Source organism: Protopterus annectens, chromosome 9.part0 (assembly GCF_019279795.1).
Source record: "Protopterus annectens isolate FY-2018-M chromosome 9.part0, PAN1.0, whole genome shotgun sequence".
NCBI classification, from domain to species: domain Eukaryota; kingdom Metazoa; phylum Chordata; order Ceratodontiformes; family Protopteridae; genus Protopterus; species Protopterus annectens.
This window is the reverse complement of record NC_056743.1, coordinates 1,419,553,792-1,419,576,258: the sequence shown is the minus strand read 5'-3', so window position 1 is coordinate 1,419,576,258 and position 22,467 is coordinate 1,419,553,792. Positions and strand designations below refer to the sequence as shown.

Genomic DNA, 22,467 nt, shown 5'->3' with positions numbered 1-22,467 from the left:
CAGGTTCCTAACATAACTAAAGAAAGTCTTGTGAATGATTATCCTTAGTGTCCTGTGCAATTTTTCTCTCGAAGCTGGTCTCAGACGATTTTATGAGTGCCCGTAATTTTTTGCTAATACTGATCAGAGATGCCTTCCCTTTTTGGGATTTTGCTCTATCATGTAGTAGCTTCCTCCTTCTATTGTATAGTTTGTTTATGGCTGGGGTCCACCAGACAGGACGTCTGCCTTTGGAGGATTGGGTCTTGGTTTTATTTGGGATTGCATGATCCATGCATTCCTGAAGGTGTTCATAGAATGCGTTTATAAAGGATTCTGTGGTCTGGGCCGTATTTTCCACAGGCCCGGGGGCTTTGAAGGATTCCACCTCGGTTTTGAGGAGTGTGAAATTTGCTTTAGAGAAGTTTTTCACTGTGGTTTTCTAGGCAGGGGGTGGGGTCAGGATGTAAATATCCAGTGAGATTAGTTTATGGACTGATCTTACCAGTGAGGGATACACTTCTGGTCTGGAGCATAGAGTCCCCATATTGGTGATGATCAGGTCCAGTATGTTTTCCCCTCTTGTGGGAGTGGTAACAAGTTGTTCCATAGCATCTGAGTTTATAAATTCTAGGAACCTTTGGGCTAGGGTGTTGGAGCTAGAGTAATGCTCCCAGTCTATGTTTGGGTAGTTGAAGTCGCCCAATATAATGGTGTTTGGAGAGACCTTCATATTTTCCAGTGTTCTCAGGAAGGCCGAGTGGGGTTCCCGGGTTTGGGAGGGTGGTCTGTAGCAGGCTATAAACTGGAAGGCAGTTTTACCCACTGTTAGTTCACATGGATAGTCTCTGATGCTTCGTGCTGTGACACCAACCTGGAGGTGTGGGTATCTTTGACGAATGTTGACACTCCCCCTCCTTTTGTGGTTCGGTCCAAGTTTTGGGGCCGAAAAGCATGGTATGAGGTATAACCTGGTAGTGCTGGGGTGCTCTCGGGAGCCTTGAACCAGGTTTCTGTTACTGCACAGATATCGATGTTCTCCATGCTAAGGAGAGTTTCGAGTGCGTGCATCTTGAGGTTTAGACTTCAGGCGTTGAGTAGCATCACTCTTAGTTTCTTATCCCTTGTGATACCTATGGAGGTGGGTTTGTCTTTTGAGCCTTGCCTAAAAAAGGCACTATGGGGGTAGCAAGAGCCTTTGCCAATATCCGAAAGCCCAGGGGTGACAGGTGCAAGCCGTCTCTAGCGAAGCATCATGGCTTGTCGAGCATGTCATCCCAGGCTGACAGGCATTGGATCCCCTTTGAATGACACCAATACTTAAGCCAAATGTTGAAATTGATCATCTTGTCTTCATATTGTGGCATCATTCTTGGTGAGGGTAAGATGCTACTTAAGGTCAGGGTCATACCGGCCTGGGCTACATGCTCAGAGAGCTCCTCTATGTCTCTTTTCATGTAGTCCAGGGAGGTACGTCTCAGGTCATTCACACCAGCATGGACAATGACCAAGTCATATTTGTACTTGCCTTGGAGTGACCCGAGTACTTGTGTTATATGGCGGATCCTAGCGCCCGACAGGCAGCTCACCGTGACCTTCTCCTTGTTCAGCCTGGTGAGCGGGACGTCAGTGTGCCTGACGATAGAGTCACCTATTACAAGTGTATCAGGTGTGTTGTTTAGCCTCAAGGGCTGTGACTGTTCGGCACACTGGCTTTGTGAGCTATGTGTTGCACGTGTTTTGTTTTGGGGTAGCGGTTGCTTGGGTGTCTGCTTTGGAGGTCTCTGCTGCTTAGGCAAATTTTTATTTAGAGCCTCCGAGTATGTTTGTGTGTGTTTATGTGTTTGGTTTGCTGTCATGGTAGGTCTATGTGAGACTGGAATTGTAGTGAGTGTGGTTTCCCTCTCCTCCTGACTGGTTACGCCAGTACTGAGTTGAGAGAGCTTAGCCTCCAGTTTGGCTATATGGTTGCATCTCTCATAGGGGATGCAAACAGGTCGCAGCAAGTCTGGCCCCATCTGCAGAAAATCTTCTCCACAACTTTGTTTTTGAGAGACCACTCGTGTGGTAGCAGAATGGCTCTGCTCAATTTGTCCGCTATCACATTGGATTTCCCAGGGATATGCGTTGCTATCAGAAAGCACCCGGTGGACACAGCCCACTGCCAAATTCTCAAGGTCTCTCGACACAGGGGATAAGACTTGGTTCCCCCTTGCTTGTTGATGTACCAGACTGACATGTTTTCCATCTGTATCTCAATTGTCCCTAGAGGCAGAGAGTCGTGGAAGTGCTGCAACGCCAAAAGCACTGCTCTCAGCTCCAGAACATTGATGTGCAACTGTGACTCTTTCTCCGACCAGGTGCCTTGGGCTGTTCTTCCCTGAAAAAGCCTCCACCCACCCTATCAGAGAAGCTTCCATAGTCACCATGGCTGATGGCAGGGGGAGAACAAATGGTCGGACCACTGTAATTTGTTGGCTGGTCAATCACCAGCGAAGATCCTTCTTGCAAGAGTCCGTAATCATGATAAAGAATGACATGAGAAGTTGTTGGTACGACCACTGGGTGAACAGTAACCAATGTAGAATCCTCATGTGCATACATCCCAAAGGAACTGCTATGAGCGTAGCGCCATGGTACCTAGGAGTTTCAATACTTGATGGGCTGGTACCTTTCTTCTCTGCAGAATGCCCAAGACCTGGTTTCGGAGAGTGGCTATTCTGTCCAGGGGCAATCTGATTGTGGCAGTGGTAGTGTCTAGTTCTGCTCCGATACAGGAGATGTGCTGCGATGGCGACAACTCAGACTTTTCGAAATTGACAGTGATGCCTGAGAGCAGAGTCTGTGTTTGTGATCCCTGGACAGAATTAGTTGATGCCTGCAGGCAGCGTTAAGGAGCCAGTCGTCCAGATACGGAAACACTTGGAATCCTTGATGCGTCAAGTGAGCTGTAACCACTGCCATGCATTTGGCAAACACTCTGGGGGCTGTTGTGAGTGCAAAGGGCAGTGCTTGGAATTGGTAGTGAGTCTCCCAGCCAGAAACGCAGATGATCTCTGGATGGCCTGGTCATTTTGATGTGGTAGTACGCATCCTTGAGATCTACAAAGCACATCCAATTGCCCACTCCGAGGAATGGGAGAATAGACTGAAGCATGACCATCTGGAACTTCTCTTTTTTTTACAAATGTGTTGAGTCTGCTGAGATCCAAAATGGGCCTCCAGTCCCCTGTCTTTTTTGGAACTAAAAAGAATCTGGAGTAAGTTCCAGATCCTATCTGGTCTGCTGGGACTGGCTGGATAACTCTTTTCCTGCAGCCTCTGGATTTCTATGGCTGCTTGATCTCTGAGACTGGGTGGAACATCTGGGATTTTTTTGCCAACAGGTGATTTTCTAGAAATGGGATGATGTATCCTCTGGTAATGATGCTTTGTACCCAAGAATCTGTTGTAATTCCTAGCCAAGCATCTGGATACAAAGCCAAGCGACACAAGACTGCCTCCAGAGCAGGACAGTCGGGCCTCCTTTCAGGAATGCTGATAGGGCTTACCAAGGAACTGATCCCTGTCACCCTGGTTCTGCGGACCCCCTCTGCTGCCAGGTCGGCGTCTTCTATTATTGCCCCCTCCTCTGCCCCTGGAGGGGGGTTCACTACGTGTGTTCTGGAAAGCTCCTTGGTACTTTCGGAACCACATTTTTCCACCTTTCTGCCCTTTGAGGTATGGTTTGGTAGGGGTGGAAAAACAGACTCCTATGGCAGATAGAGTCTTTCCCTCCTGCTCACACCTAGTGAGAGACTCCTTGACTTTGGGCCCAAACAGAGAAGAGTCATCAAATTGGGTGCTGACAAAGGAAGACTTGAAGGCTTCCACAAAGGAGCATAAGCGCATCCAGGACGGTCTCCGAAGAGCTATCGCTGAACCCGCTGCCCAACTCGAACCATCGGCTGCATAGGAAATGAGCCACATGGACGAGTTCACAATGGATTTAAGGGTATTAAGTTGTGCTGTCACTGTCAGAGACAGCTCCATCTGTATCACTCTGCAGAGTATCTCCAAGCTCTTTCAGGAGATCTCTTTGAAGATGGGTGAAATGAGTCAAATAAGCGATCGCATGGCAAATGTCGCAGAACTAAAGATGCGTTTCCCATATCTGTCCATCGTCCTAGAATCCCTGTTAGGAAAATGGACAGTGGAAGAGGTTTCTGACGTCTCTTTCTTGGTGGCTGCCACCACCACCATGGCATCAATGGGGACTCCCTTAGTGAGGAACAGCTGGTCTTGGGGGGAGGTGATAAATTTGCTGGGCCTCCGAGGGACTGGTTCCATAGAATCAGGAGACTCGCAGGTTCTTAGAGCGACCAATTCCATCAACTCATCGAAGGGCGGAGTCACCCAGGAGGTGAAAGGTTGAGACCCAAAGGCCTTCAGGAGCACCGACTCATCCTCAGTAGGGCTAATGGACTGCCAGTCACCCCTCTGCTTTAGGACTTCCAGGATATCCGCAAAGGAGATATCCTCCGAGTGGGACCATGGGGACTCTTCCGATTCCTCTAAGTTGGTGTCTGACGTCAAAGATTCCTGATGGAAATCTAAATGCCTCCTCTTGCATATCATCTTCCTGGGAACCTCATCAGTGGTGGTTTCTGGTGAGGTCTCAGTAGAGCAGGGTCACCCAATGGGGTTACCTGAGGCTCCGGGTCTCGATGCTTCAAAGGGACCTGTGATGTAGAGGCAGAATGTGGCACTTTAGGGGAGGAAGAGGAAGGACCTGATGATGTGTGCATCTTAGACATAACCCTCCTCATGGCATCGAAGGCACCGCTGCGCCGACCAAAGGAAGCCGCCAGTTCTAAAGAAGACAGCAGCTTCCAAGGTGCCGAGCCAGTGAGCTCCGAACCAGAGGATGGAGCCGAGCACATCCGTGCTGAAGCCCAGAGAGGAAGGATCGGAACCGAAGCATTGGTTCAACTCCCCCCCCCCCACGGAACAGACAAGAGAGTATCGGCTCCAAGACTCTTCCAATGGAACCGAAGAAGTCATGGTTGATGGAGCCGAAGGTACTGGAACAGGCCTCAGCTCCGAAGGCTCCACAACCATCAGATCCTCCTCTGGCTCCGAAGGCCCTGCTCGGCTCAGAGGAGGAGTAGTAATAGCCAGTAGGACGGTCTCAGGCTTTGAACCCTGTTGGGTCGAAGCCGATAGCAATTTAGCCAGTGTCGGGTTCTCCAGAAGCCTCTGCACCACCCGGTCCACATCCACATCGGAAAGGGTCCTCAAAGAACGGGTTGAAGGAACCAAAGACGCCACCAATTGAAGGATGGGTAACTTCAGAGTTTTGGGGACCGGCTCCGAAACACCTGCTCGGTGCACAGCTCCAAAGACTGCAGAGCCGGCAACCGCACCTTCACAGAAAGGCTCGGAGCCGATGACCTGTGGTCAGAGGACGCCTTTGAAAGATTAGACCCCTTTGAGGACTTGGAGGTCTGGTCAGCCTTATCCAAGGTCTCTTGATAATCTGGCTTCAACAAGCCTCTCTCTACCAGCTTCCTTCTCCTCTCTAATAAAACCCTACTGCTGACGGAGTGGCAGATAGAGCAATCCTCTTGGAGGTGAGCAGGCCCCAAACAATAAACACAATTTACATGTGCATCCATAATGGACATCTTCTGCCTGCATTTTGAACACTTCTTGAAGCCAGATTTTTGCTTCTCCCTATGATCAGCCATGTTACAGCACAAACAGAAATAAGCAAGCACATTATAGAAGTTACCAGATCCCTGAACAACCTTCAATTTACTCTACAAAATACAGTAACTCTAACCTAAAACATGGTTACTGCACTAACCACACTGTACACAGTAAATATCAACAGTCCTAAGTTGCCAGATCCCTGTACAACTAAAGAATATAAATGTATGTTCTAACTAGCAAACACACCTCTCTAACCAGCACACTATATATTATATATTTATATATATATATATATATATATATATATATATATATATATATATATATATATATATATATATATATATATATATAAATGTATAAAGGATAGGGGTAACCAAAAAACAGCCAAGGCCTAAGAGCAACCTCTCTGTAACAAACAAAGGAATCTTAAAATTAAAGGATTCTAAAGGCTAACTTGCCTAAGTTATAAGAACTAGAAAATACAACAAACTACTTCAAATTATCTAAAGAAACATAGTACAAAGTTTGTCAAAAACTTCATAAGGAAATTCTACTGGCCTGAGCTCTCCGACAACCTTGCGATCAGTTGCAGCGGCAACCTAGATCTGGAGTAGGACAGAGAGCATCATGAGAAAGTGGCCGACACGGAGCCGATGGCTCGGCTCCATACCCATGTGTAAGAATAAACAGCGAGATTGAACAACTTCACATCTCCTTTCTCCATTCCAGTCTTGGCTTAGTTCTCAGAATACTTTCCTCTACTTTATGAATATAACATTCTGTATGATTATTGTTATTCTCCTTAAAGGTCTGCATCCAAAATACCAGTCTCTCTCTTTTTTGAGCTTCCCCCCATTTCATCATCTTCCACTTTGAATTATAGATTTCTGCTTGTGCTATGTATAGCAGTCTTAACTGTGTAGCTCTGAAATACCCCTTCAAATCGGGTAATCCCAATCTGCCTTGTTCTATTGGAAGAATCATCTTATCCCACTTAACTCTTGCCATCTTCCGCTTCCAGATAAAATCCTTCATCTCTCTGTTAATTGCTATCCACAACTTCTCCTCCGGTTGATAAAAATATGCCTGGGCAGCGTACAAGACTAAAGGGACTAAAAACATTTTAACTGCTTGCATCTTACTATCCATATCCATATAACACAGCTTTGATTTTCTCAGTTTTTGTATTATTTTTTATTCTCTTCCCACATATCCTTAGCTGCCACACCAGAATCTTTTTTTATCCATACTCCTAAATGCTTCATTTTATCATGTCCCCTCAAGTGTGGATATTGCTGAACCAATTTGAGTATGGGCACATAATTTGCTGCTATTGCCTATGTTTTAGCTTCATTAATTTTGTATCCTGAAAAGATTTGAAACCCTCTCAAAATGCTGCACAACACTATAATGTCCCTTTCTGGTTTTGTCAGGTATAAAATAATATCATCTGCAAATAGAGCCGGCTTTTCTTGACAAACCATGCAAATTATGTCCTTGAATTTCTGAGTTCCTTATTTTCTTTGTCAGTGGTTCTAAACATAATGCAAATAACAAAGGGGAAAGAGGACACCCCTGCTGTGTTCCTCTGCTCAAGCAGAAATTATCAGAGAGGATCCCACCCACTTCAATATTCACCTCCAATCCCTCATATATACTCCTAATCAAGCTTATAATTTTATCAGGAAATGCAAATGCTTCCATTGCTCTGCTCCTAAAGTCCCAGCTTACTCTGTCAAATGCTTTCTCTGCATCAAGACCCAACAACAACAGTGGTATTTTCTTACATTTTGCTTCCCTCTAGATCATCAATGTTCTGTTAATGTTATTAAATGTTTGCCTCCCCTCCACAAAACCACATCAATCCATATCTATCAATTCTGGAATCATTTTTGCCATTCCTTTAGCCGTTACAGACAAACACTTCATAGTCATGGTTTAGTATTGAAATGGGCCTGTATGAAACTGGTTCTGATGCATCTTTACCCCATTTCGGTATTGCATCTACCACTGCTTTCTTCCAGGATATTGGTATTTTTCCTCCTCTTAAAATACTGTTAAACAAAACCCTCCAGATCTTTAACAGTTTTTTTCCCCTCTTAGCTTCCAAACTTCCACAGGAATACCATCTGTTCCTGGGGACTTTTCTGTAGATTGGTTATACATCACCATTTTAATCTCATCTCCTCCTATCCTGTTAGTAATTGAGCCTCATCTACTTCTAACAATGGCATATTTATTTCTTCCATAAACAATTCCATTATCTTTTCTTGATTTCCATATTTCTCCACTTTAAACAGACTTTCATAAAATATTTGAAATATTTCTAATACCTCTACAGGATCTCGTTACCTTCCTTGTTATAGGCTCCTTAAGTTTGGTGACCTTCCTTTCTACTTCTGTTATCCGAGTCATTGAACATTTAGTTGGGTTGACGCCTATGATTTCCCCAAATGTGGGAAACTCAATTGCATAATTTATGGTAGTGGTGGACTGCCATCATGTAGTTCCCTAAACTTAAGCCAACAAACAGATCTGTTTTTCTTCTAGCATGCCTAGCTCACACTCCTATATATTCCTAACCAATGTTATACATACAATTCCCCAAGTCCCAACTGAGAAACAACCATTTACTCTCATAGTAATCTTCTTTACAATACTTTTTTCCAGATGCACTTCTTTTCTGTCTGTCACTATAAACACTCCTGTTGCTTCCCTTTCCATCTTTCTATCTGAAACTTCTCTCTTGAAACACACTTCTTTCCGTCTTTCTCTCTCAAACTCTCTCCCAAATCATGCTTCCTTTCCTGATTTTCTCTCTCGTACTCTTTCTTGAAACACGCTTCTTTCCTTTACTTTCCATCTTTCTCCTCTCAAAACAGGCTTTTTCCTTTCCTTTTGTTTACTTTCAATGGACTTTGATTTGAGAAAGAAGACAGCCAATATTGATATTTCTAAACTCCTGGAGACAAGCATTGCCTCCCCCTCCCATACAGAGTCTAGAACTTGTTGAAAGAACAGATAAGGTACAGTTGGACTTTTGTTATTAAAAGACTTCCTAAAGAAAATGAATTGTGCTTAAAATCATTGCAAGAACAGTAAACTGTCCAAAAACATTATGGTCTGCTTAGGAAAGTTTTAGCAGTTTAGTTATTTGGTACATCATTTAAATGTAGCTTTTACTAATTTATGCAAACATCTGTGCCTGTAGTTTATATTATATCTTGCATAACAAAGTTGGTTTTGACTTACAATCCTTTCTAAAATGCCGCAGTGCTTACAATATTTTTAGACACTGCTTGTGACTAAACTGAGTATTTGTTTTTTGCAATTTTTACATGACATCTACTTCCATGCTTACTGTGATACTTAAACTTAACTTTGCTGTGTCCACATAAGTCATTATTTAATTTAAAAAAACTAAATATTTCTCCACAGCTGTTTCCACCTTCAGTGTGACACTTTCCAAGTTCCTAACAGCGCATATGCCCACTATGCCATGGAAGGAGACCGTGGCTTTGTATAGTAACCAATCATCTCTTCCAGGCAAGCATTGAAAATACTTGTACTGTCTGTATGTGTACTGTGTGCTGTACAGGAAATGCCTGTTTCTACTACCACATCCAAAGCAACATCATCTGGAATTGAATGTATACTGCTGTCTAGGTAATCTTTCCACAACCACCAAACCCAGTGTCCCACTTCCCAGTCTCACCCAGGTACTCAGCTGACCAGACTGCCCCCCCTTTGAAAATTCTTGGATCCGCCACTGGGGTACAACCAACCATGTCTGTGTGTATACAAATGGAGACAGATTGGTTGATGTTACTGTCAGCTACCATCTGGTGTGACTTATGTTAAATGCCCTTAAACATTGATCCCTATGTGGAAAACAGGATTGCAAACTGGCTCGAGAACAGAATGCAAGCAGAAGGGGTCAGTGATGGTTCCTCAGTTAAAATCTGATCAGTGGTGTGCACCAGAGTTAAGTACTAGACCCTTCCTTTTTGGAATTTATTTCTGACCTAAACACATAAAACAAGAATCTCTGTCTGATTAAGTTCATGAATAATTGTAAGCTGGGTGTAGTTATTACTCACCTGATGCTACCAATACCCTTCAAGCAGAACTAACGTGTTAATTCCTAGTGCATCAAAAAAAGACTACAACTAAATACCAAGAAATGCAGTATCATCTCCTTCAGAAAATAGCAAAATCCTATCTATTGCATCGATGACACCCCAGTCTCCATCGAGTCTGAGATTAGGGACTTGTACGCCTGGGTCAGTGCCGCCATATTCTTCAATTACCATATAGCAGCTGCAGTCAGAATATCCTTCTGTAGCTCACAATTAATTACAAAGGTCATCTCATATAAAATCATGGATATTACAGTTCCTCTGTACTCCGATGTGGTTAGACCCATTGTACAGAGTAGTGCACCCTTTGTCATGTGCCTACCTAGACCCATCCAAATGCTTGAAAAAAATAAAAATAAAAAACAGAGGTTCCTAACAAAAAGCCTCAAAAAATCTTAGTAATCAGGAAAGTTTGGAATCATTGCTCCTGAACTCCAGCTCATATATTGTTTTGAGGAGAGATCTTGGCCTTGCTTTCAATGCCGTTGGGGACCCTATCATCCAAGACATCCTCTTTCTTGATATATCAAAAAATCAAGCCAACACTAGAACAAGAGATCTCAACTTACATCAGGTATTAAAAATTTGCCCTAGGCACGAGTGTGTGCGTGTGCCTTCTGTGTAAGGTTGGGCACTGGGCTGTTAACTCGACACTGTAAAACGCCACTGCCAATCATGAGTGGACAGTTGATCCGCTGTGACAACCTCTAACCGGGAAAAGCCAAAAGAAGAAGATTAAACGAAATGGAGACATTATTCAGCACATCCCCTTGCTCTTCTTTTTATCTCCCTTTGCATGTCAAGCAGTGTGATTGCCTTGTCTACCTACAAACATATTTTAGACAAACTAATGGCTACCATAAAACACTCTCTGGGACTTACAGGCCTTGCCCTCCTTGAAATGTTTTGTAGAGCATGAGGGTGATTATGGGCAAAGCACACACAGCCTCTGGTTAAGTAGCTTTGTATTTCCTCTGGTGAGTATAAAAAGCATTCACTATATCTGAAAACATCACATTGTCTCTTTTCTCAGTAACAACAAACTGTTCAAGGTTCTTATGCAAAAGATGAAGCCCCAGACATGTGCTGAAAAGAATTTAATTCACCATGGTTGCTAGGGAAAATTTGAAAAAGATCTATGTTATACTACAGCCTTCCAAATACACACAAGAACATCAAGCATTGTCCAGTCACCGGCACAGACCTATGTTATGTACACACACACACACACACACACACACACACACACACACACACACACACACACACACACAAACACACACAAACACACACACACACACACACACACACACACACACACACACACACTAACTGAAATGCAAAGGCCTAAATGTTGCTTGAAAAATCATCGTTTTTTGTCTAAATCACTTGGACTACACTGCCATTGGTTAGCAACAATAGGTTCTTAAGAGTGGCAGAAAATACTTGTGCTGGAAGGTAAGCAAAACACATACATGACAAAGAGTGGATTCCAAGAAAAATGGTGATCCCTAGAAAGTAGTCAGAGCAACAACAACACATCCTGATCCATGATCTGATCTCTCATCTGCCAAATGCATGCTCCCCAGCCCACAGCAGTGTATAGTAACAGAAAAAAAAAAGACAGCAGCTTTTGGAAATGGATGTGAGATGACAAGACACTAAACAACAGGGTAACAAAATTAAAACCCTTGCATCAGACATACTCAGGACTATAGTTAAGTCCACAATAACGCATTAATAACAGCACAAATAAATGAAAACAACATTTTCAGTGTTCCACTGTTTAGTCAGAATATCTAAATCCAGGTTAACTTGGTGTTATGAAAAGAAAGCATGTGATAAATGTTGACCCCCCCCCTCAAGTGTTCATCTGTGACACTTCTATATAAATAAGATGATATATAGCAGTACTTTTTACATTACACAACCAGCTACCTTTAAGTATTCCACTATACAGCATATATGCTACAAATCTAACTCCCATATCTCAGCAAACAGTGACACTGTACCATATTTAATCATTAAAAAAAAGATCCAAATTAAAAATAAGACAAATGGGTAAAAGAAATCTGTGTGTCGATAACTACTCAATCACACTGCAGTTAAAATAGTGAACTTGTAATGTGGAAAAATACTGAAGTCAACATATTTTGTATTCTGTATTTAAAGGGTTAAGCAGAAAAATGTTCACTGCGTGCAAACTGAAATGTTCTGGAAAATGTTGATCACTGAGGAATGCAGGAGTTAATCTTAAACTGCTGATAAAGTTAATGGTGCAAGAATAACTGTGGTACTGGCTGGTAAAAACAAGTAATCAAACTATCAATTTTAATGAATGTTCTGTGTGCTACGTGTATGTACGTGCAGGAGGGTCTATATAAGGAGAACTCAAAGTACAAGTAGCCAGACTGCTGGCATATTACTATCATGTAGCAGATCTCCATGCATGTAAAAATAAAGCTGTTTTACTTGCTTACAAGAACTTGGTGTGATTCTTCCAGAATATGTTAGAAGAGTAAAATCTTTCGACATAACTGGCGTAGCGTGGGCCCCTGCAGCCTTAATCGAACAAAGAGAGGCTGAAAACCTGCGCAGGTGGAGAGAGATCAGGCTCTCCTCGAATGAAAGACCTCCAACTGAAACAGGTTGAAATTAGAGGCCAGTCACTCTTTCCAGATTCAATCCGTGAGGTGGCAGCGAAACAGGGCGGAGGAATCACAAAGGTAAGCAAAAAGAAAAGCTATTTTTGTTGTTTCTGATTGGAATTTTTGTCTAAATTTTAAGGGACTAGTCAAGGGAGAAATTGAATTTTCTCAAAGTATAAGGGTATATGTGAATAGATTCCATATACAAGAGATCTCAGGAACAGGAATAGTTTCTCGTAAGAGAAATGGGAACAGGAACCAGTTAAGCCAAAGGCTTGACAAAACTGAAGATGAAAAGTTTATGTTTGATTTACACCCAAAGAATGTAAAGTATTTAGATAAATGGAAAAAGGAACATGGGTTTAGTGGATGTTTAAATAAGTCAGAATGTCAAAATCTAGTAAGATTACTGCGCAAACAGGCAGGAAATAAGACAAGGAAGCAAAAGAAGGTAGGGATTCCCCAGGCACAGAAATGGCTGGAGGAAGCAAATAAAAACATAAGGAACAAAATTTGAAAAAGGGTGTGGTAATTCAAGTGAAAAGATGTGTACTTTGTTCAAAAGGAAGATAATGAAACTTCCATAGTCAGTCGTAGTCACCAGAATCCCTCGGCCCCTCCCATCCAGTATCCAGACCCTGCACAGGTTATTGAGGTGCCCCGACCAGGACCCACCGCAATACCAGGCTTCGTGAGTGTCCCCCACGCCACGTATTATATTACAGAGAGCCTGCCAACACTCTTGACTTACGGCGGAAGTATTAGGAGAGAAGGGGACTGGAAAATTAAGGAGAAGGTAGATCAGGAAGGAGAGGAATACCCACTGATAGAAGTGGCAAATCCTCAAGCAGGCGCAGAAGGCGAGGTCCTACCATATTGGTCTACCGACCGTGGACCCGTGATGATATCCTAAAGCGGTAGAGGGATTCCCCATCCAAAAGTAGATATCGTAAATTCCATTACAGGCGTAGGGGCATGAGAATGAGTTATAGATTAAACGCTGTAGAATTTGAACAAGTAATAAGGCAAATCCTAGGACCTGATTGGCACCTTATTTGCGGAACTTGGGACCCCTGCTACCAGAGGAAGGGGAGCCTTGCCGTTTAACTCGAAGTGTGTAGAACCAGAATAAAGACTCTCCTAGATAAAATAGAAGAACATTGGAAGCCCAAAGCAGATTGGACTTGCATTAATCAATGCGTTCAATCAGATGACGAAACCGTAGACAATTATCTACATCGTCTCACACAATGTTTTGATGCTCATAGTGGGTTGATTAAGGCAGAAAATCAGGCAAATGACTCGCCCTATGAACAGCAACTGAAAAATGCATTCCTAAAGGGCTGCAAGACAGCCATTGGTAACTTTATACAAAAGCATATGATCACACACAGGACAGCGTCTACAGCCCCTTATGGATTATGCTAGACATGCTGAGAAATACCTGAAGGAAAAAAAAAATAAAAAAGCCCAGACTTTTACAGTTAGTGAAGATGGAACTTTAATGTTAGTTCAAGGTTCCGCAAATCATGGAAGAGGCGTGGCAGGGGAAGAGGGCGAGGACGGGAGGCATAAGTCATTCTGAGGATTTCGAGGGTAGGCAAAGAGGGGAGTGTTTTAAGTGCGGTAAGAAAGGACATTTCGCCAGAGATTGCAGAGGACCGGAGAAACCGATGGTTGCTTCGGTGGTACCGCATGACTATATGATGGTCAAAAGGCGTAGATGGAGGGTATGAGGAAGAAGAAGAAAGTGAGAATGGGGAAGTAGGTATAAGTGAAGGCGATGGGTGGGGACAGGAAATGGCAGAAAATGAGAAATATCAAATGGTAAATCTAACAGCACTAGCATCAACTATGCAATTGGAATCCCAACCAGTGATCACATTGCAAGTTGAGGGCCGAGACATAGAATTTCTTTGTGACTCAGGGGCTTCTCGAGCGTTAGTCAGAAGTACTGCCATATCATCCGATGTTACCTCGGATGAATATGTGCTTGTAAAAGCAGCAAATGGTCGTATTTACAAAGAGCCATTGTCCAAACCTCTGTGGTTTACCGACCCAGAGACGAACCAAACCATACGGTTCCGAGTAATAATTTCAGAAATCTGCCCAGTACATTTACTAGGAAGAGATTTAATGCAAGTGTTCGGTATAGCAGCCGTCCCAACCTCCACGGGATGGTGGCAAGGAGAATAGAACTGAATAGTGCAATGCTATTAGAGGGCAGGGAGATCTACATTACTGGTATAGTAATGATTTGATAGAGACAGGCCCCAGAGTGTAGTGACGGCTCTTACAAATTTGGCATTAAGCAAATACGGCATAACAAATCCGAAGGTGTCAGATCCATTACATTGCACAATGTATTACAGAAGATGTGCGGACCTGATTTAGAATCTGAAAAGAAATTTCTTAGTTTTAAAGTCACCAAACTAGTATTGCATAGCCTTTTTGGGACACACTAGGTAATTCTGCAGTCACATGTAGCCTTACAAGGGATATGCAGCTGCTGTATAAGAATGAATTAACCACACATATTTCAGTCACGGAGGGTGAAGGAATGTCATGGTACCTCGTGGGTAAGAAAATAACTGAATGGGTAGGATGGACACCAGAACAGTTGGCAGGTAAGGGCATTCAGGTTCAAAAACTTAACTGGGTTACACAAGCCAGACCGACCGTGCACCTCAGGGAAGACAAACCGATACAATCCCCTGGGACATTATGACTATGTCTCCTTACCCCCATGGAAGAATCTCAATTGCAGATGATTCCAAACTCATTATGGTCGCAGGGTCAGCACGATATCGGACTGATTAGAGCGGCAGGACAGGTAAAGATTAGACCCAAGTCAGAATTTAGACCACATAAGCGGCAGTATCCCTTGAGCAGAAAGGCAGAGGAGGGCATTTTACCGGTAATCACAGCACTTTTGAAAGCTGGAGTATTAATTCTGTGCACAGACTGACCGTGTATCGCCCTTATTTCCAGTAAAAAAGCGGATGGGACATGGAGGATGGTACAAGACTTACAGGCAATAAATGCCGCGGTGGTACCTCGGGCCCCCATAGTCCCGGATCCGTCTATTCTGCTGAACGATATCCTTCCAACAGATAACTACTTTTCTGTAATTGATATCAGTAATGCCTTTTTCTCTATTCCCTTGCAGGAAGATAGTAGATTTTGGTTTGCATTTACGTTTATGGACAAGCGTTATACCTATACCAGGTTACCGCAGGGATACTGCGAAAGTCCGACCATATTCTCACAAGAGATGTCCACCAATTTGGCTCAGTTCCAACCAGCCCAAGGGTGCCACCTACTGCTGTACGTGGATGATATCCTCCTGGCCGCGACTACGGAAGAACTCTGTAAGTCCGAGACTATTCGACTACTACACTTTCTGGCACACGAAGGACATAAGGTAAATAAGTCTAAGTTACAATTTTGTAAATTAGAAGTACGTTACCTGGGTTATACTATCTCTGGGAAGGGCAGGCGATTAGATGACAGCAGAAAGAATGCTATTTTACAAGCCCCCATGCCAACTACAAAAAAGGAATGATGTCCTTTTTAGGCATTACGAACTTCTGTCGTAGTTGGATTCCCAACTACCCCGAAGAAGTGCACCCGCTATCAGACTTAATTTTTGCAATACCGATGGCGGCAAAAGATTTGCTGCACTGGACAGACAAGGCAGTACAGGCATTTACTAGGATCAAGCAACTGATAGCTGGGTCAGCAACATTGGGGTTTCAGATTACAGTAAGACCTTTATACAGACTGTAGATTGCAAGCAGGGATTTATGACATCTGTTTTAATGCAAATGTATGGAGATAAGTTAAGACCATTGGCATTTTACTCTAGCAAATTAGACTCAGTAGCACGAGCATTACCACACTGTGTGCAAGCAGTAATTGCAGCCGCTTTGGCGGTACAAGCGTCTGCCACGTTGGTATTGTTCCATGATCTTACGTTAAAAGTCCCGCACTCTGTAGCAGTCATCCTTCTGCAGGACAAGTTAACATTTCTGTCACCTAGCAGACATTTATCTTGTATGACTACGCTGTTATCGCAGCCACACATGACAATTGAGAGATGCACTACCTTAAATCCAGCGACATTGCTACCTGTTGCTGTAGGCGGTATTCCGCATGTATGCTTAGATCTCATACATTCTAAAGTTCTACCAAGACCGGATCTTAAAGATCAACCCTTACTACATGCGGACTGGACACTGTTTGTAGATGGGTCAGCACACAAAACAGAAACAGGCACCACACAGGTAGGGTATGCAGTTACTACTGCAACTCAGATAATAGAGGCAAGACCACTCCCGGGAACTTATCCGCTCAAGCAGCGGAACTGATTGCTGTGACAAGGGCATGTCTCCTTTCAGAGGACAGGAATGTCACTATCTATACGGATAGTCAATATGCCTTCTCTACGGTGCATGTGTTTGCTCAGCAATGGAAAAATAGGGGATGGTTACAACCTCGGGGAAAGACATTATGCACAAAGACCTAATCCTTGAATTACTACAAGCCGTCCAACGCCACGGGTTTGGCCATCTGTAAATGCGCTGCTCATACCCGTGCTAAGGACCCGGTATCACTTGGTAATGCCCTAGCAGACAAAGCAGCCAAAGAGGCAGCTATGTCCAGTACCTTTTCACTTGAAACCACACCTACAGAATTACAACCAACAGATAAATTTGATTTGCAAACCTTACAAGTCATGCAGGAACTTAGCACAGTACAGGAAAAACAACGCTGGACCAGGTATGGTGTTAGGCAGAACAAAGGAATCTATGTGGGACCGGATAATAAATATGTTTTGCCTACTAATCTTTTTAGATATGCAGCACTAGTTGTGCATGGCCCTTCCCATCTGGGCCCTGCAGCTATGGTTAGAATTATCCACCTTACCTTTTGGACCAAGGGTTTCATTGCATATGCAAAAGCGTTTTGTCTATCCTGCATAGTATGTGCTAAATACCACGGGAGGGTCAGAGTTGCTCCGGCATCATTTCCAACACCCCTATCCTTTTCATACAATATGTATGGACTTCATCGAATTGACCCGGCACAACTAAAGAAGTTTGTGTTAGTAATAGTAGATGCATTTACTAAGTGGGTTGAGGCTTTTCCGGTGACACATCCGGATGCTCAATCAGTGGCTAAAATTTTGGTCAATCACATCGTCCGCACTTTGGACTTCCTACGCATCTACTCTGACAACGGCACACATTTTGTCAATCAGATCATACAGAAACTGTCTACAGTTTTCCAAATTGAATTGAAACACCATTGTGCCTACCACCCACAGTCAGCAGGGTTGGTGGAACGCCATAACGGCATTCTAAAAGGCAAGTTGAGAAAACTCATGGCGAGACACATCAGTCTTGGATTACCTGTCTACCTCTAGCCCTCCTTTCCATGCGCACAACTCCCACCTCAAAAGGAGTCACCCCATTTGAGTTGTTGTATGGGAGACCTTATTACGTCCCCGCAGTGGCAAAACTTGTTGCCTGCGGAATGTGAGGGTGAGGAGATAGCTGAGTACATGAGGAAAATGCTGACCAATACTAACAGCTGTTTAACAAATGATTGTTTTTCAGGTTCAAGAGGCCCCAAGATCACGGAAATCAGACACGGCGAGCGCGTCTGGATCAAAATAATAAACGCAAGAATTGGGCATCCCCCAAATGGGAGGGCCCCTACCAGGTGCTAATCGCAACTCCAACAGCAGTTCGGATTAAAGAAAGGTCCTCATGGATCCACCTAACGCATTGCAAAATCATAAAACATTTTAAGTTAAATAAAGACTTGAGTTCCCCTGAGGAACAAACAGACAGCAGCAATCATGAAGGACAATAATGAGAATAAGAGAAAATGGTTCTATTGCAATGTTTTATTGTTTATAACTATTGTGATTGTAATATTTCTGTTTTGGACATTTCTGTCTTTTAATGAAGCTAGCCATTCAAAAGAGACAAACACACCAGCTGGCATCCAAACTTTAATACATATCAAGCGATTAAATATGCATATGCATCCTCAATGAATGTCTCAAATTGTTGGGTATGTACTGCAATACCTACTGTACACAGTGGCTTAATGTTAGGGACAGCCCCTCTGGGAATAAATGATACTTGGAATAGTTTGTTGTTTGAAACCACAGAAGTACCACTGAGAGACAAGGTGGCGCTGCCTCTTCTGGGGCCAAAATGGAACAGTGTGTTTTCAAAAGATTGGGAAAGTTAAGGTGGGGCTGAGCCAATGTAATTTGACAATAGTTCATAATTGTACCCTAGAAGGGCAGTGTGAGACTAAGTTTGGAGCTATAAAAAGACATCAATGTAAATGATATTAGTTTTGTTGAAAAAATGCTGTATGTATATGGCCTGTTATTTAAGGGCTAAAGCCAAATGGGAGTTATGAATTTGCAACCAATATTACCATCAAAACAAATGATTGTTATTTTATTTGTGGTAGGAAAGCATATAAATGGTTACCATATGGCTGGTCAGGAAGTTGTTTTTTGGGATATCTGATACCAGCTATCAGGCACGCAAATGCGTTGCCTCAAGGTAAAATACGAAATGCACGTTCTCTTAATAAACCTATTAATCCCGTTGGTAACATTGATGCGTCATGGATTTATCACCATGACTTGGCACACGTCAGCAGCAAAGGACTCTCACATATGGACCTAGGCGATGATGTAATTGCTTGGGCTGGTATTTTGCCAGCATATGGGACAGTAAAATCCATCTGGGAACTGAGAAAACTGTCAAAACTGTTAGAGACTCTGAGTAATGCGACATTTTCAGCGCTAGAATTGGTGACGACGAATTAACGCGATGAGAACAGTAGTGTTGCAGAACCGTATGGCGCTCGATTTCACCCTAGCGGCAAAAGGAGGTACTTGCGCTCTGATACACGAGGAGTGCTGCTCGTTCATCCCTGATAACGAGCACGCGATTCAGAGCCATCTTGAAATAATTCAACAAGTTTCTGAACTGACTAAACCTGGTCCAAACCCCTTGACTGACTTTTTCCAAAATCTGTTTGGAAACTGGGGTTCTGTGTTGATGAACATTTTAATTGCTGTATGTGTTGGTGCAATCATATTTTTGCTGCTTGGCTGCTGTTGCATACCATGTATCAAAATGATAATATCGAAGGTTATCTCTGCCAATGCTACAAAAGCATATTTCTCTGATTATGAGAAGGTATACAACGTATCTGGGATTGTGTAAAATAAACAGTATACAAAATGTTGTAAGGGGGGAAATGTGGAAAAATACTGAAGTCAACATATTTTGTATTCTGTATTTAAAGGGTTAAGCAGAAAAATGTTCACTGCGTGCAAACTGAAATGTTCTGGAAAATGTTGATCACTGAGGAATGCAGGAGTTAATCTTAAACTGCTGATAAAGTTAATGGTGCAAGAATAACTGTGGTACTGGCTGGTAAAAACAAGTAATCAAACTATCAATTTTAATGAATGTTCTGTGTGCTACGTGTATGTACGTGCAGGAGGGTCTATATAAGGAGAACTCAAAGTACAAGTAGCCAGACTGCTGGCATATTACTATCATGTAGCAGATCTCCATGCATGTAAAAATAAAGCTGTTTTACTTGCTTACAAGAACTTGGTGTGATTCTTCCAGAATATGTTAGAAGAGTAAAATCTTTCGACATGTAATATAAACAAATCGAATACTACAAATAACTACATTCTTTAGACATAACATACTGCAACAGAAATACAGTGTATACATATATATACATATATATATATATATATATATATATATATATATATATATAAATATATATATATATATATATATATATATATATATACACACACACACACACAGAGACACATATGGTTCCTCAACATGCATTCACACTATAGGAGCTGAAATCAGTGATTTGTCACAGTTTCACAATCTCTCTACAGTAAAACGTTACACATACCTGTAATAACCTGCTGCCATTAAGTATACAAGTGTTGTGGTCACAGTTTTCCTCTGCAAAGAGTATGCTTTTCAAATAATCACCTCAAACACTTACAAAGTACCCACGGAACAGAACAGGGCAATTATCCATAGCATATAGTGCAACAGGATCATCGGGCCTTTCACAAAACCCACTGAGCCCAGTCTTTAAATAACGAGAAATAATATAAAAATTGCTCTAGTTTCTTCAAACTTTTCACTCCGGTTGTGGGTGCTCACCTGAGCCAAACACCCTCTATTAATTTTAAAACAGGTCTCACCTCCTACAAAGCCACACCCACCAGTGATAGCTTCTGCAACAGTTCTCATATGTTGACATTACTCTCTCTTTAATGCAAAACATTGATAGTATGGGAACCTACAGTAGTTCAGTGTATCCAACAAGGTTTCGGGCACAAAAAGTCGGATTCTCGTGTAGATAAAACTCTTTCTTTAATAAAACACCAGAATAATCACAGGATGAGTGCTTTCGCAACAATGCTTCATCAGATCGGATTGCTTGGGATTAGTGCTTTGCTTCTGGTGACAGAGCAAGGTACATTAACACCTGGGTGTCGTTGATTGGTTTGGTTGCCATTTTTTGTAAGAACATCTTAAGTTTTCATTTTGGAACCTTGTGCAACATTGCTTTCTGTTGTGTTTAGCTTCTACACATGCTATCCATAACATCCACAAAGAGAAGGCTATAAAAAGTGTATGAACCCCAGTGACAATCAGGTGAGCCTTCAATCAGCTTTGAGAAGCCAGCTTGGGGTTGGTGCCACTGTTTTACTTCTCCTGACAACAGGAACAAGGTATCATAGATTCTTAGGCACATGAAACTGCAGTGAAAATGTATGTATTTACTTATTTTCCATGATAGCCTGACTGGGGAAAAAAATTCCCCTTTTCAACAGAGGCTTTGGGAGAAAAGCTCTTCAAAAATGTAAGCCAAGACAAAAAAAATCTTTATTCTTGATATACAAGGTAAACCTGATTTGGTTAAGGATGATGTGACAAGAACACAATAATGGCATCACAGAAATTAAGTGGACTACAATGGACTGGAATGTGCCCCTTTACACTGCATAGTCATCTGTTGTACATAAGAATGTTGGAGAAGAAATGGAGTGGGCTCTCACAGTTAAGAGAGTTTAAAAATAGTTCTTGTTTGCAACCCAAAAATGATGCAATGATATGCAGACTGAAAAGAAGTGATATAAATAGGTTATAAGATATCCTAAGCAGGTTCTACATCAATGTTATTTAACAAAAACAAAACAAAAAAAGTAATTTTAAACTTGAGAGCCACAAGAATCTCCTCTGCTCTGAAACTGTGGGAAACCACCTGCTACATTTGTTACTACAATTAAAATACCACACAACCATGACTGCAAATACACCACTAGCTTCCATTTCAAAATGCCAATATTGCACTGCTACACCACTGACATGTGCAGATTATGCCCTTAGGCTCAGGGCAGCTGCAGCATTCATCAAGAATTCATCTCCCTCCTTATTGACTGAACTCGCAGCAGACCGCTACCACCTCCATATCCCTGGTGTGTAGCTTCAAGGCAAGTCATTTAAAATTAGAGAGATACAAGATTACACCGGAACTATAACTGATGAAGAGGAGGAAGTCGACCATTCTTATCCAGATCTGTAGCACCTTCTTTAAACAACATCAAAAAAGACATTGCAGTCACCATAGGTCACTGTAATGATAAAGGTGGCAAAGTGCTACTGGAATAATAAACAAGGCATCGACTTGTAGAATTCTGATCATAGCAAAAACACTTTAACAACCTAAGAAATGGCTTTACATGTGCATATCACCAGATGATCAATACTAAAATCAAGCCGACTTTGCACTCAGTAAAAAGAAGACCTGGAGCCTACTGTGGCTCTGGCCATCAACTTATTACAGAGTGTAGAATTAACAAAAAAAGCAAGAAAAACCTACATGTCAGCTAGGAACAAGCACAACAC

General features: G+C 42.4%; 1 protein-coding gene and 1 non-coding gene across 3 annotated transcripts in view; one reads left to right on the top strand and one right to left on the bottom strand.

The window, feature by feature from the left end:
• Nucleotides 1-22,467, bottom strand: part of LOC122812101 (metal transporter CNNM3-like) — a 575,621-nt gene that overhangs the window by 472,876 nt on the left and 80,278 nt on the right. The gene's annotated exons all lie outside the window — the stretch shown is intronic.
• LOC122812413 lies at nucleotides 8,025-8,190 on the top strand. Its single transcript, XR_006366418.1, has one exon. It is a non-coding gene; the product is annotated as a U1 spliceosomal RNA (small nuclear RNA).